This window comes from Meriones unguiculatus, assembly GCF_030254825.1.
Source record: "Meriones unguiculatus strain TT.TT164.6M chromosome Y unlocalized genomic scaffold, Bangor_MerUng_6.1 ChrY_unordered_Scaffold_25, whole genome shotgun sequence".
NCBI lineage: Eukaryota > Metazoa > Chordata > Mammalia > Rodentia > Muridae > Meriones > Meriones unguiculatus.
In genome coordinates, this window is record NW_026843710.1 from 4915991 (window position 1) to 4932860 (window position 16870).

Below are 16870 nucleotides of genomic sequence, written 5' to 3' on the forward strand. Positions count from 1 at the left end.
CCTCCTCCCCCTTCTAACTGACCCTAGCTTATCAGTATTCATCAAGGCTGGCTGTACCATCTTCCTCTGTAGTCTTATTTTCTGGGCATTGAATTCTTTGCGTCCTCAATTGCTTGTACTTATGTCACTCTACCAGTCTTCTCTACTGTAGCTTTCCAGAGCTCTGAGGGGAGGGAGAATTTCATAGGGAATGCCCATTTAGAGCTGGGAGTTTTAAGATATCTCTCTGCATAATATCAGACTGTGAGTCTCTGTATATAATCCCCTTTTTTGCAGAAGGAAGCATTTTTGTGGATCAAAGAACATGGTACTCATCTATCAGTTGAGGGCAGCAAGAAATATATTGTAATAACGATGACCTGGGTTACTTGAAAATGTCCATAGGATGCCGTAGCCTAACAACTCAATTAATGGCCACGCATCCCCAAGTGGTAGACTGGTTCACTCACAGGAGAAGGCTTAGTCTAATTTTATCCCCCAGTATTAGGAGACCTCCTAATAATAATGAATAATACCATATTTGTCTGTCTACATTTTAGTTACCTCACACCTTATCTTTTTTTTTTTTTTTTTTTTTTGCTTCTATCCTTTTGCCTGAAAATAAAATGATGTCATTTTTTAAGCAGAATAATACTTTGTCATGGATCAATCCACATTTTTGCCCATGGAAATTATCAATCCTCTTCTGTAGACCTTAGTAGTTACTGGGACTTTAATCATTGTAGTGAATGACAAACTATCAGGATAACTATGTTGTTTTAGCCTAGAAGTTCCTCCATCTTCTTCCACTTCCTGGTGATTTGAATAGCAATGTCCAGTTGATGCTCATCTATTTACATGTTTAATCCCCAGTGAGGAAATGTATGGTAAGTCCGTGGAAATATGGTCTTATTAATAGGAATTATATTACAGAAGATTGTACTGTGAGGTTGATATACCACTGAAAGTGACCAGACAGAATGGAGTCTTTTTCTTTTGGTCTCTGTGACGTTCTATCATTGTTTCTTTTCTTCTCAGTCTCTCTATTTCTGAATGTGTATTTCTAGTTCTTTCTCTATCTGTCTCTGTCTGTCTCCCGTTCTCTGCCTGCCACATGTGGTTCAGTATGAAAACCTCTCAGTTCTGCTGAGGAGTAAAACAAGATAACTTGCTTGATGACGTGATATGGATGGTCTCCATAAAAATATAAGCAAGGTCCCAATTAAACGCTTTTTGTTCAATGAATTGTCTTGGTAAAGGAGCATTTCTACAGTAAGTAACTCACTGACTGAAGACATATCTGTGCATTTAACTTAACTAATAATAATGGCATCTGTGATAATGTGAAAGTCACAAGTCAAGGACCCGTGCCTTTATTGATGACCACTTGAAAGAAATATGTGCCACTATTCTTGAACTCTTGGACACAGGAACTGATATCTCTGTGTGTTTTCAGCTGCCCAGATTGAGGCATGTAGGTCTCACGACAATTTCTCCCAAGCATGCTTTCAACTTGGCCCTTCTAATAACTGGCTTCTGAAACACTTTGTGGATTTCACCTATTGCATGACATCATTCTCCCTCTCAGCCAATCAACACCTAAGAGAATCTTGATGTTTCCATGGAGATGAGTAAACAAACTTTCCTCATTTTACAGTATCTCTGATCCAATAAACATGTGACTTTTTCTTGTGAAACACAACATTCTTTATCACATCCCTTTATCCAGATCCCACACTTTTACTCCTGTTTATCTCTGTGACAATATGAGGTAGGAAATGAAACTTTAATATTTATTTAATTGGACTGCTTCCTAAGTAGGTAAGCTTCAAAATGATGTGGAATTAAGGGGAATGTACCCAATGACAAGTTAGTCTCCTACTGTGGTCTTGGATCTGAAATTTCTTAGGTTGTGACTTTAAACTCTACAGTTACGTGTGAACTCATTAATATAACTTCGCATTCTTATAGATATAATAGGTTCTCATGGTCCTCAGTTCCTTTAAAATAATAATATTATTATTATTATTAGCTAATTTAAATTTAAAATTTCTGTAGGATGACCTGGCCCAACAACTCAATTCACTGACACCTGATATCCCTAGTACAATACCAGTTTGGTCACAATAGATGGCCTATTGGAACATTATCCCCCACTATTAGGAGACCTCCTAAAAAGTGAGTACATACCATGTTTGTCTTTCTGGATTTTAGTTACTTCACCCTGAATGAATTTTTCTGGTTCTGTCCATTTAGCTGAAAATATCATGATGTCATTTTCTTAGCAGAATAATACTCCATTATGTTAATATTCCACATTTTCCACATAGAAGATTGTCAGTCCTGTTCTTTTGCCCTTGGAAGTTGGTGGGACTTAACTCATTATATTGCATGAGAAACTATGAATATTACTATATTCTTTTATCCTACAAGTTCCTCCATATTCTTCAACTTCCTGGTGATTTTAATTACAATGTCCTCTTGAAGCTCCTTATTTACATGTGGAGTCATGTAATTTCATGACTTTACAGTAAAGAAATGTCTGGGATGTTTATATGAGTGAGTATATACCATGTGTGTCTTTTTGCTTCTGGGACATCTAAACATACTAAGCAAAACAGAGGACCCTAACTAAAATGTTCAATACCCTTCCTGAAAGGGAAAGAGGATGGACATCAGAAGAAGAAGAAAACAGGAAACAACCTAGGAACCTGCTATAGAGGGCCTCTGAAAGCCAGAAGAAGAAAACAGGAAACAACCTAGGAACCTGCCACAAAGGGCCTCTGAAAGCCTGTGCCATGCAGACTGTGAAAGCAGATACTGAGCCTGATGGCCAACTGATGGGCAGAGTGAATGGAATTTTATGTAAGAAGTGCGAAATAGTAAGAGCTGGAGAGGACAGGAACTCCACAAGGAGAGCAACAGAACAAGAAAATTTGAACAGAGGGAACTTCCCACAGACTCATACTCCAACCAAGGACTATTCATGGAGATAACCTAGAACCCTGACAATGCAGCCACTTCTGATGAGAACTGATAGACTAAGATCAGAAAGAAGGAGAGGAGGACCTCCCCTACCAATGGACTTGGGGAGGGCATGCGTGCAGAAAGGGGGATGGGGAGACCAGGAGGGGAGGTGGGAGGGGCTTTTGGGGGATACAAAATGAATAAAGTGTAATTAATAAAAGTTAAAAAAATTAAAAAAAGAGAAATATCTGGGAGGGGCTATGATTTATGTCATCGTTACATGATATAATTCCTATTGTAGTTATATTATAGAAGGGTTTGCTGTGAGTTTTATATGCCAATGAAAGTGACCACAGAGAATGGAGTCTTTGTCTCTAAGTCTCTGTCACTTTATATCTTTGTTTCTTTTGATCTCCATCTATTTATTTTGCTTTGAAAACTCATTTTTTAATTAATTATATTTATTCACTTTGTATCCCCCCATAAGTTCCTCCCTTCTTCCCTATTGATCTCATCCTCCATCCCCCTTCTTCACCCATGCTCCTCCCCAAGTCCACTTATAGGGGAGGTTCTCCTCTCCTTCCTTCTGATCTTAGTCTATAAGATCTCATCAGGAGTGGCTGCATTGTCATCTTATGTGGCCTAATAAGGCTGCTCCCCCCCTCAGGGGGAGGTGATCAAAGAGCAGGCCAATCAGATTATGTCAAAGCATTCCCTCTTCCCATTACTATGTAACCAACTTTGATGCTAAACTGCCATGGGCTAATCTGTGCAGGGGTTCTAGGTTATCTCCATGCCTGGTACTTGGTTGGAGTATGAGTCTCTGGGAAGACCCCTGTGTTCAAATTTTCTGGTTCTCTTGATCTCCTGTGGAGTTCCTGTCCTCTCCAGATGTTCCTGTTTTTGAATTGCTCTCTCTAGCACTTTGTCTGTCTCTCTCTTAAGGCCTACCACTTGTGATTCAGTATGAAAAGCTCTCAGTTCTGCTGAAAGGCTGCAACAAGATGAGTGCTTGCTAACTTGATATCCTGAATGGTCTCTGTAAAAATATAAGCAAGGTCCCAATTAAATGCTTTGTGTTCAGAAAGTTACCTTTTTCAGGGAGTGTTTTCCCACCAAGTAATTCACTGACTGAGGACATATCTGTATTTAACAAATAATAATGGACTCTGTGATAATGTGAATCTCACATGTCAAGGACAAGTAAGTTTATTAATGACCACTTGAAAGAAATATGTGACACTTTTCCTGAACTAAGAGTCTTGTACACAGGAACTGTCATCTCTGGATTATTTGCTTTCAGCTACCCAGATTGAGGCATTTAGAGCTAACCACCCTTTCTCTCAAGCAGGCTGTCACTTGGCACTTAAAATAACTGGCTCCTGAAACTCTTACTGGCTTTCATTTCTTTTTTGATATCATTCTCCCTCTCAGCCAATCAGCACTTGAGAGATTCTTGAGGTTTCCATGGATATGAGTAAACAATCATTGCTCAGTGTCCAGTACCTCTGATCCTGTGCACATGTGACTTTTTCTTGTGAAACCCAACAAGCCTTTATCTCATCCCTTTATCCAGCTCACACTCCTTTACTCTTGTTTATCTCTGTGACAAAATCAGGTTGGAAATAAAACTGCAATGTTTTTAATTGGACAGCTTCCTAAGTAGGAAAGCTTCAAAGTGATGAGGGATTAAAGGGAATGTACTGAATGACAAGGAAGTTACTACTGTGCTCTTTGATCTGAAATATCCTTGGTTGTGACTTTAAACTGGGCAGTTACTCACATACTTACTAAATGGATCTTCACTTTCTTATTGATATAACAGGCTGGCTGGGTCTAGCATTCCCTGGGGTTTTGAGTTTTCAGGAGCAGGGAAAAGAGAAGGAAACCAGAAAATTCCTGGGACTTTTTTGCTAAAACAGAAAGTTAGGTGTATATAAAAGGAAAAATAAGGAGTAATAAACTTCTTGACAGCTGGTGATGTTCCACAATATTGTTGCCAACCCTCTATGAGCACTGTTACCTTGACTGACCTGCTGGATTGTCAGCTCTGTCATACTTAGTAGTCAGTGAGCAATTGTCCTGACCCAGGTGTTTACGTTTACCTGGGCCTTCAGGACAGAGAAATAGGTCTCTGGTATATGTCTAGGACACAAGAGCAGCTGTGTTCCCTGCTGTTGTCCGCTAGACAGAACTTCTAATGTAATGTTTGTGGCAGGACAGCTTCTTCTGAGGTGCAACAAAGTTCTTGGGGTCAGAGGTAGCTGGGTAACCCCTAATTCATGGCTAGGATTGTCTGCTACCTAATGAGTTCCTGGAAAGCTTACCTTACAAAGGCAAATTCTGCCCTTCTTTAGCTGAATCTTTTCCCATGTTGAAAGTCATTGTAAAATTTGTCCACACATTTTTTTATTGCTTATGTGGGAATTTGATATAACATACATTACACTCCCTCACCATTGTCGCAGCTTCAAATTCGTACCCATGTGTCATACTAATTTTTTTTTCTTTAAAAGACATCAATTCTAGTATGTGTTGTTCATCTACTCATTGGAACATGATCAGAATCTCAGTGCCAAGTCCCTTAAGGAAAACTGAGTTCGTCCTTGCCACACACTGGCACTAACCCCAAGAACAAGCCATCAGTCAAGAAGAGCTCTGTACTTTATCACCTTGATCATACTTTTTCTTTTGCATTTCTCTATTTTGATTTGTTCATTTTGTTTCCCCTCTGTTGTCCCCTCCCTTTTTCTCCTCCAAGTACCACCCACACTTTTTCTTCTATCTCTATGCCCTTTCTCTAGTTCCCTGATAGGGGAGATCATCCTCCCCCTTCTATATGACCCTAGCTTATCAGGTGTCAACCAGGCTAGCTGCATCATTTTCCTCTGTGGCCTGATTCTCAGGAAATTTTTCTCCTTATGACTTCAGTTCCCTCTGCTTATGACAGTTTAACTGCATACTCTTCTGCAGGATTTCCAGAGTTCTGAGCTGAGATATAATTTCATAGGGAAATCCCATTTAGACCTGGATGTTTTAAGGTCTTTCTCTGCATAATATAGGACTGTGTGTCTCTGTATTCGATCCCATTTGATGCAGAAGGAGGCATCACTGTGGATGGAAGAACATTGCACTGATCTATTATTAGAGGGCAGAGAACAACATATTTCAATAACAATAGCCAGGATTGCTTGAAAATTTCTGTAGGATGGACTGGCACAACAACTCAATTAATTGATCCCCAGATCTCCCTAGTGGAACACTGGGTTTGGTAACAATAGAAGGCCTATTGGAACTTTATCCCTCACTAATAGTAGACCTCCTAATAAGTGACTACATACCATATTTGTCTTTCTGCATTTTAGTAGCTTCACTCAGGATTTTTTTCTCTGGTTCCATCCTTTTGCCTGAAAATATCATGATGTCATTTTCTTAGGTGATAATACTCCAGTATGGAATTATTCCACATTTAACCCAAAGAAGTTTGTCAGTCTTGTTTTTTTTTGTCCTTGGAAGTTGCTGGGACTTTCATCTTTGTATTGAAAGACAAACTATCAGAATAACTATGTTCTTTTAACCTAGAATTTCCTTCACCTATTTCCACATCCTGGTGATTTGGATTGCAGTGTCTTCTTGAAGCTCATCTATTTATATGTGGAGTCCCCAGTGAGGAAATATCTGGGTTGGAGATATAGCCATGTTAGAAAATATAATTTTTGGGGTTGGGGATTTAGCTCAGTGGTAGAGTGCTTGCCTAGCAAGCACAAGGCCCTGGGTTCAGTACTCATCTCTGAAAAAAAAAAAAAAAGACAAAATAAGAAAAAGACTGAAAAAAAGGTACCTAAGATATAATTCTTTTTTTAATTTTAATTTATTTTTATTTTTAATTACACTTTATTTACTGGTATTCCTCCATCTATTTCCCTACCTTCCCTCCCAATTCTTCCCTTTCTGCCTCTTCTCCACACATGCCACTCCCCAAGTCCACTGGTAGGGGTTTCTTCTTCTTTCTTCTGATCCTACTCTGTTAAGTCTCATGAGGAGTGGATACATTGTCTTCCTCTGTGACCTGGTAAGACTGCTTCTCATTCAAGGGGAGGTGATCAAAGAGCAGGCCAATCAGTTCATGTCAGAATAAGTCCCTGTTCCCATTACTATGGAACCCACTTGGACACTGAAGAGCCATGGGCTACATCTATTCAGGGATTTTAGGTTATTTCCATGAATGGTCCTTGGTTGGAGTATGAGTCTCAGGAAAGACCCCTGTGTTCAAATTTTGTTGGTTCTGTTGTTCTCCTTGTGGAGCTCCTGTCTTCTCCACATCTTCCTATTTCCCATTTCTTTAATAATATTCCCTGCATTCTGTCCAAAGTTTGGCTATAAGTCTCAACATCTGCTTTGATAGTCTGCAGGGCTATCGTTGATAGATTTCTGTATATAGAACCACCCTTGCCTTCCTGAGATGAAGCCTACTTGGTCATAATGGATGATATATTTGATGTGTTCTTGTATTTGCTTGTATTTTGCTGAGTATTTTTTCATCAATGTTCATAAGGGAGATTGGCCTGAAATTCTCTTTCTTTGTTGGCTCTTTGTGAGGTTTAGGTACCAAGATGGCTATGGCTTCATAGAATGAGTTTGGTAGTTTTCCTTCTGTTTCTATTTTGTGGAATAGTTTGAAGAGTATTGGTGATAGCTCTTCTTTGAAGGTCTGGTAGAATTCTGCGCTGAAACCATCTGGTGCTGGGCTTTTTTGGATGGGAGACTTTTGATGACTGTTTTTATTTCCTTCGGGATATAGGACTATTTAATTGATTTACCTGGTCTTGATTCAGCTTTGATAAATGGAATTGATCCAGAAAATTGTCCATTTCATTTAGATTTTCAAATTTTATGGCATATAGACTTTTGAAGTAAATCCTAATGATTATTTAGATTTTCTCAGTTGTTATGTCCCCTTTTGGTTCCTGATTTTGTTGATTTGGATAGTGTCTCTTTGCCATTTAGTTAGTGTGGTTAAGGGTTGGTATATCTTGTTGATTTTCTCAAAGAACCAGCTCTTGGTTTCATTGATTCTTTCAGTAGATTTATTTGTTTCTAATTGATTTATTTCAGCCCTGAGTTTGATTATTTCCTGAGTTTGATTATTACTCCTCTTTTGTGTCTGCTTTTTTTTTTTTTCTAGAGCTTTTAGCTGAGCCATTCAGTTGCTGGCATGAGATGTTTCTAATTTCTTCTTGTAGGCACTTCGTGCTATGAACATTCCTCTTGGCACTGCTTCCATTTTTTTTCCATAAGTTTGGGTATGTTGTGCCTGCATTTTCATTGAATTCTAGGAAAACTTTGATTTCTTTCTTTATTTCTTTTCTGACCCAACTTTCATAAAGTAGCAACTTGTTTGTTTTCAATGCGTATGTGAGGTTTTTGTTATTTCTGTTGTAGTTCAGATTGAGCCTTAGTCCATGGTTGTCAGATAGGATACATGGATTTATTTCAGTCTGTTTGTATGTGTTGAGACTTGTTTTGTGACCCACTGTGAGGTCTATTTTGGAGAAGGTTCCATGAGGTGCTGAGAAGAAGGTAAATTCTTTTGTGTTTGGCTGAAAGGTTCTGTAGACATTTGTTAGGTCCATTTGATATATGACCTCTCTTAGTGTCATTGTTTCTTTGTTTAATTTCTGGTTTGTTGACCTGTCCTTTCTTGATAATGGGGTGTTGAAACCTCCCACTATTAATGTGTGGGGATCCATGTGTGTTTTAAATTTTATCAATGTTTCTTTTACAAATGTGGGTGCCCTTGTATTTTGGGCATAGATGTTCAGGATTGTGATGTCTTCTTCGTGGATTTTTCCCTTGATGAATATGAAGTGTCCTTCCCCATCTCTTTTAATTAATTTTGGTTATACGTTTATTTTATCAGATAGTAGAATGGCTATTCCTGCTTGCTTCTTGGTTCCATTTTCTTGGAAAACTGCCTTTCAGCCCTTTACTATCAGGTAATGTTTATCTTTGTGACTTAGCTGTGTTTCTTGTACATAACAGATTGTTGGGGCTTGTTTATGCATCTGTTCTGTTAGTATGTGTCTTTTCATTGTAGTGTTGAGTCCATTGTTGTTAAGGGAGAATAATGACCAGTGGCTGTTAGATGCTTTGATTTTGCTGTTGTCTATGGTAGTTTGTTTGTGCTTGGCTACTTTTGGTTTTTGCAGTAGAGAGGTTATTTGTTTCCTGTGTTTTCTTGAATGTAGTTAGTTTTCCTGAGTTCTATTTTTTCTTCTACTATCTTCGGTAATGATAGATTTGTGCGTAGGTATTGTTTGAATTTGTTTTTGCTACTGAATATCTTGTTTTCTAGATCTATGATGACTGAGATTTTTGCTGGATATAGTAGTATGAGCTGACAGCTGTGTTCTCCTAGGGTCTTCATTATATCACTCCAGGCCCTTCTTGCTTTCATTTTCTCTGTTGAGAAGTCAGTTCTGATTCTGATGGGTTTGCCATAATATGTTACTTGGCCTTTTTCCCCTTGTAGCTTTCAGCATTTTTTCTTTGTTCTGTGTACTTACTGTTTTGATTATTATGTGGCAGGAGGATTTCCTTTTCTGCTCTAATTTATTCGTGTTCTGTAGGCCTCTTGTAATCTTTTAGGCCTCTCCTATAAGTTAGGGAAATTTTCTTTTATGATTTTATTGAAGATATTTTCTGGGCCTTGGAGCAGGGAATCTTCCTTTTCCTCAATTCCTATTATAATTAGATTTTGTCCTTTGATATTGTCTTGGGTTTCTTGGATGATCTGTGTCAGGAATTTTTTGGATTTAACATTTTCTTTGATGGATATGTCGATTTCTTCCATTGTTTCTGTCTACACCTGAGATTCTTTCTTCCATCTCTTGTCATCTGTTGGTTATGCTTACCTCTATACTTTGTTTTCTTCCCTAAATTCTTCCTCTTCATGACTTCCTCCATTTGTGTTTTCTTTAAGTTTTCCAATCTGTCTTCAGATCTTGAGTTGTTTTCTTTATTTCCTTCACCTGTCTGATTGTATATTCCTCTTTTACTTTTATTTCCTTCAACTGTTTGAACATTCCTCTGTTTCTTTTATTTCTTTCAGTGATTTAACTATTTCTTCTCTGAAGGCTACAAACTGTTTGGCTGTATCTTCCCATATTTCTTCACGGATGACGATAATCTGTTTGATTTTGCCTTCCTCTAATTCTTTACATATTTTATTCGTTTCCTCTATTGTCCTCTTTACTAGCTTAGATGAAAGGTCATCTTCTTGAATTTCTATTATTGGGGGGTGGTCCAGGGCTGCTCACCCACCCATAGATGGAAGGGTTCTGGAGATACCATATTGCTCTGTCTTTTGTTGGTTAAGCTTTTATGATGACCTCTACTCATTGGGACGTTTTAGGTGTTGGTTGTTAGTTTCTGCTGCTTCCTGGAATACTGGGGTAGGGAGAATCTCCTTGGCAGGAAGATAATTTTTCCTGACAGAGGCCTCCTCTGCTTTTTGTGTATGGTCACTGTATGGCCAGTGTTTCCCAGGAATTCCCACTGTTCACCTCAGGTGTTTAGACCTAAGTAGTAGTTGTGGTCTTTTTTTGTTGGGGGGCTCTCCTCTCACCTGTAGAAGTCCTCAAGTCAGCTGACCCGCTGCTGGGTTTCTCCTTCTGAATTTAGTGAGCTTCTGCACTGTTTTCCAGTTATAGCCCTCTTGAAGAACCTGCTGATTCCCTAGCTGTGGGGTTTTCTCCCAACAGGGTAACTCATTATGGTACCATGGGGCACACAGTTCTGTCTAGGAAGTTGAGAGATTACCCCAGCAAGTCTCTGTGCCAGAGGCTGAGAGTTCCGCTCTGGGATGGGAGACTGTGTGGCCAAGTTAGAGATGGTGTTTGGGGGTGCCACTGTGAGCCCAAGGCTGTGCACTCCTCTGTATGCTGGCAACTGAGGGCTCCACTCTGGTCTGGAGGCTGGGCATCTCAGTCTTGGCTGGAAGCTCTATTTTCCTGTCTGGGATGGCGGCTGTTGGCTCTGCTCTGGTCCACAGGCTTTGTGCTCAGAGCTGGGCTGGCAATATGTGCCCTCTCCTGGTTCAGAGGCTAGGCCCACCTCTCTGAGCTGGCACCTAAGAGCTCCACTCTGGCGCAGAGGTTTATTGATGCACTCTGTGCTAGAGGCTGTGCTCCCCGGTTGGAGATGGTGGTTGGGGTCACTCATGTGGGCCAGCTTTGGGTCAGAGGCTGTGCACTCCACTCTGGGCCTGCAATTGAGGTCTGTACGCTGGTCTAGAGAATGAGCTCTTGATCTGGGCCAGAGGCTGTGTGTCCTAGTCTTGATGGCAGCTGGGGGTGCTGCAGAAGGCTGTGTGCTCGAATCTGGAGCAGCAGGTGCGCCTGCTGGTTCCCAAAACCTTTTCCAGGTATTGACTAGATAACCTGAAGTTGGGCCCCAGTTGATTTCCACACCTTAAGCTTTCCTCTCACCTGGCAATCACAAACACTGGTGTTTTAGGTCACAGAGTTCAGTCTCCTGGTCGCAGTGCCGACACTGCTGTCCTGCTCCTAAGAAACAGTGTCCTCCTGACACCGCCATCTTTTCACAGAAAATATAATTCTTATTGGACTTTTATTTTAGGAGGTTGTGCTATGAGGTTGATTTGCCAAAGAAAGTGACCAAACAGAATGGAGTCTCTGTCTCTCGGTCTTTGTCACATTATATATATATATATATATATATATATATATATATATATATATATTTTTTTTTTTTTTCTGTTCGTCTAGGTCTCTCTATTTCTGAATCTGTATCTCTAGCTCTTTCTCCCCAGTGAGGAAATGTCTGGAAATATAGGATTAAGGGGAATGTACTGAATGACAAGGGGGTCTCCTTTTGTGGTCTTGGATCTGAAATTTCCTAGGTTGTTACTTTGAACTGAGCAGTTATTGTTGTATTGACTAAATATACATTCATATTCTCAATGATATAAAAGGTTGGCAGGGTCTAGGGTTCCCTGGAGTATTAGTTCTTTAAGAGCAGGGAAAAGAAAAGGTATCCTGAGAGTCCTGTGGGCTAGTCTAACAGGGTCCACTAGAAAGAGGGAGTTTAAATAGGGGGGACAGAGATGCAAAGAATAGAAAAGACAGATTCTTTGGAGAGTCGAGAGAGTGCAATCGCCATTACGAGATGGCGGTGACACGCGGCCCTGGCCCTAATGAACAAACAGTAGACCACGTCTGCAAGTTGCAAAAGCACGCCAAGCCACTGTCCAGCCTGGGGGCGTTACTGCCCAGTCCAGGGCGTCACATGGGGCAATGGGCAAGCAGCCAACTAGCTGAGTACACGCCGCCATAAGGTGTATTTAAGCAGCACCATTCTGGCGTTTATCGTCTTCGTCTATTCATCGTAATAAACGTTTACTGCAGAAGGATCCTAGTGTCTGCCTGTGCATTCTTGCTGGCGAGAAGTTCACACAGATCACAGCTGTGGCCGAAACCCCGGGACGCCGGGCAGCCTTTGATCGCGGGCCCTGTGAGGAGACCCCCTGCCGCTCTTGGGGCGGATTCGGAACTGCAGTACAAAAGGTACTTTCTGAGACTTGCTAGGTCGTAAAGAGATACCGCCCCATTTAACTGTCCCAGTTGCTCTTACATTTGTTTTGATGGCTTCAGCGATTCTTCTTTTGGTATTCATTTTGCTTCCATAAAGACTAATGCTAAAGTGTTTTTTCTCCGTGGGACATCGTTAGACGGGCATGTATAAGCCGCAGTGTCCCCTCCCTCCCTTTTTTTTTTTTTTTTTTTTTTTTTTTTGGTGTGCTGTTGGGACATTGTTAGTCAGTCGTACATAAGCCGCCTTGCCCCTCCCTGTGTCAGTTTCTCTCGTAGATAAGGGAGCAGCATGGGAGCTTCACATTTGGTGATCACAGCACTTCAGTCGCTTTTAAAACAACATGAATTAGAGCTTTCAAAAAGAACGTTAAAAAGGTTTATTATGGAAATTGATCGCATCGCTCCCTGGTTTGCATGTTCAGGGTCGCTGACGCTTGCTTCCTGGGATAAGCTAGAAGCTGATTTACGGAAGGCAGAAGAAAATGGAAAGCTAAAAGCTGGAGCTAGGTCATTGTGGATTTTAGTAAAATCTTGCTTAGAAGATGAGATGCCATCCATCTGTAGCAGCTGGCCAAGGGGTGTTAGAGGAATTACAAGACAGCATGTCAGAAACAGAACGGGAAAATAGGTTAAGGGCCCTTAAGAAAAAAGAAAAAAAGGACGTCTCTAAGAAAAAAGACCCTTCTGTGGATGTTAAAACCACAGAAGCAAAAAGTGAGGGAAAAGATGCCCTGAGGGAGAAAGGTATAAAGGGAAATAAAAATCCAAAAAGAAAGCCTCTCTATCCGATAAGAGAATTGGAGGCTTTGGGGCTTCATAGCTCTGAATCTGACAAACTAAGTTCCTCCGAGGGGTCAGATTTAGACGGAGAAGTGGCTCACTCCGAGGAGGAGGGGCGCCACCCTCAGGAACCACGGTTACCACCAAATTGAGAACAAAAGAGGGGAGGAGCTGAGATTCGCGGGGCTTTCTCATTAACCCCTAAAGCTCCTCTGCCTTATGTTGAGAGACACAGTTTAGACTTCTTCTTTTCAAAAGGGGATAAAAAAAGGCTTTTACAAGCCTTCCCTGTATTTGAAGCTGCGGAAGGGGAACATGTTTATGCACCGGTAGAATATCCTCTTGTTAAAGAACTGGCAGAGTCAGTTAACAAATACGGGGTAGATGCCAACTTCACAATTTTGCAGCTTGAAAGACTTGCTAGCATAGCCATGACTCCAAATGATTGGCAAAGTACCATAAAAGCTGCTCTCCCTAATATGGGACAGTACTTAGAATGGAAAGCCTTTTGGTATGATGCTTCCCAAACTCAGGCAAGGGCCAATGCCTATGCAGAAGAAAATCAGCGGCAATGGACCTTTGATTTGCTAACGGGGCAAGGCCAATTTGTTCATAATCAGACAAATTATGACTGGGGGGCATATGGTCAGATCTCTGCTGCCGCTATTAATGCATGGAAAGCCCTTTCAAAGAAGGGCGAGGCCAATGGACACCTGACAAAGATTATACAAGGCCCTCAGGAGTCATTCTCAGAATTTGTGGCCAGAATGACAGAAGCAGCAGGTAGAATATTTGGAGATCCGGAGCAAGTTAAGCCAATGATAGAACAGCTGGTATATGAAAATGCTTCCCCAGAATATAAGACAGTCATTACTCCTAGAAGGAACAAAGGGCTAACAGATTGGATAAAAGTTTGCCAAGGACTCGGAGGCCCGCTTACCAATGCCAGCCTGGCGGCAGCCATAATACAAACCAAGAACCGCCCAAGTTCTGGATACAATAAAGTTTGTTTTAATTGTGGCAAAATGGGCCATTTTAAAAGAGATTGTCGTGTGTCTGCAGAAAAGAAAGTTCCTGGAATTTGCCCTAAGTGTAAAAAAGGCAATCTCAGTTAGAGATATTCAGGGAGAGCTTATCCAGCATGAAACCCCCCCTAACGAGAGAGATAAAAATATGCCAAAAAACGGATTTTAGGGCCCCAAGTCTCAGGGCCCCAACAAATATGGGACACAGGCAGAAAACAGGAGGGTTTATCCAGCTGCAGAGCAACAAGAGGATCAGCAGGCCTGGACCTCCTTTCCACCTCCCAATTCTTATTAATGCCACACATGGGGTGCAAACTGTCCCAGTGGAGTTTGAAGGCCCCCTGCCTGAAGGAAGTGTTGGTCTTATTTTAGGTCACTCCTCTCTCACTTTAAAAGGACTTATGGTCCATCCTGGAATATTAGATCAGGATTTTACGGGTCAGCTCCAGGTGCTTTGCTCCTGCCCCCAAGGCATATTTTCTATTTCTCCTGGAGATAGGATTGCTCAATTAGTCCTCCTCCCAAGCCTTCATGACTGTTTTCCATCTACCAGGACACCAAGGGGCGCAAAAGGACTCGGTTCCACAGGAACAGATTTTGCTCATTTGGTAGTTGATCTTAAAACTAGACCTACCCTACAGCTGCAGATAGAAGGAAAAAAGGTTTACTGGTATTTTGAACACAGGGGCTGATAAAAGCATCATCTCTTCCACCTGGTGGCCTAAGGCGTGGCCTGTTACACAATCATCCCACTCCTTACAAGGATTGGGATATGAGGCCAACCCTACAGTTAGTTCACGTTCTTTAATGTGGCAAGCACGGGAAGGTCAAACAGGAAGTTTCATACCATATATTCTTCCTCTCCCTGTCAATCTCTGGGGAAGAGATATTTTGCAGGATTTAGGATTAGCATTGACCAATGAGTACTCTCAACAAGCAGTTGATATAATGAAAAGGATGGGTTATAAGGAAGGAAAAGGCCTTGGTAAACAGGAACAAGGGAGATTACACCCTATTTCACAGGAAAGTAATACAGGGAAACAAGGCCTGGGTTTTCATTAGCTGCCATTGAGGGTTCCATGCCCATATCTTGGCTCACAGAGGAAGCCGTATGGGTTCCTCAATGGCCCCTTTCCTCTGAAAAGCTAGAAGCCGCTACAAGGCTGGTTAAAGAACAGGTACAGCTTGGTCATTTGGAACCATCTATTTCCCCCTGGAATACACCTATTTTTGTTATAAAAAAGAAATCAGGAAAAAGGAGGCTTCTCCATGATTTGAGGGCTATTAATGCACAGATGCGATTATTTGGAACAGTGCAACGAGGCTTGCCTCTGCTTTCAGCCCTGCCTAAGCAATGGAGAATTATAATAATAGACATCAAGGATTGTTTTTTCTCCATTCCATTGTGCCCAGGAGACAGACAGAGATTTGCCTTTACCCTACATGCTGTTAATCACCGTGAGCCAGACCAAAGATATCAGTGGATTGTTCTACCTCAAGGCATGGCTAATAGCCCTACCATGTGTCAATTGTATGTACAGATGGCTCTTGAACCAGTTAGACAGCAATTTCCTTCCTTGTTACTGATCCACTATATGGATGATATTCTCTTGTGCCATGAGGAGTTAGGCATTTTGCAAGATGGGTATCCTTCGTTGCAAAAAACCCTGCAACAATGGGGATTGCATATAGCCACTGAAAAGGTCCAAAGTTCAGAAGTAGGTTCCTTTCTAGGAACTGTTATTTATCCAGAATGAATAGTTCCTCAGAAAATAGAAATTCGCAGGGATCATTTGCATACCTTAAATGATTTTCAAAAATTATTAGGTGATATAAATTGGCTTAGGCCATTTTCAAAGATTCCTTCTGCTGAATTAAAACCCCTATTTGGTATTTTGGAAGGGGATGCTCATATTTCTTCACCCAGAGCCTTAACACCGGCTGCAAGCCACGCCCTACAAGTGGTAGAAGACGCTTTACAAGATGCCCAATTAAAACGTGTAGATGAAACTAAGACCTTTGACCTGTGTGTCATTAAAACTAAACATTTACCAACTGCTGTATTATGGCAAGATGGACCCTTATTGTGGGTTCATCCCAATGCTTCTCCTGCAAAAATTATTGAATGGTATCCAGATGCAGTTGCTCAACTTGCACTTCGTGGGCTAAAAGCAGCCATTACATACTTTGGAAAGGAGCCAAAGTCCTTAATAGTGCCTTATACAGCTCATCAAGTTCAGGTATTAATTGCTACCTCTGATACTTGGGCGGTGCTAGTTACCTCCTTTAGTGGTTTGATTGACAATCATTACCCTAGACACCCTGTTTTGCAATTTGCTTTAACTCAAGAGGTAGTCTTCCCGCATGTAACATCCCAGGAACCACTTCGGGATGGATTGGTAGTGTATACAGATGGATCAAAAACAGGAGTAGGAGCTTATGTAGTTAATAATAAAGTTGTTTCTAAACAATATCATGAAGCCTCGCCCCAAACTGTGGAATGTC

General features: G+C 41.0%; 1 pseudogene; it reads left to right on the plus strand.

Annotated features, from left to right (window-relative positions):
- The first annotated feature begins 12135 nt into the window (after positions 1 to 12135).
- LOC132651732 (igE-binding protein-like) lies at positions 12136 to 14561 on the plus strand (annotated as a pseudogene).
- The last annotated feature ends 2309 nt before the right edge of the window (positions 14562 to 16870 follow it).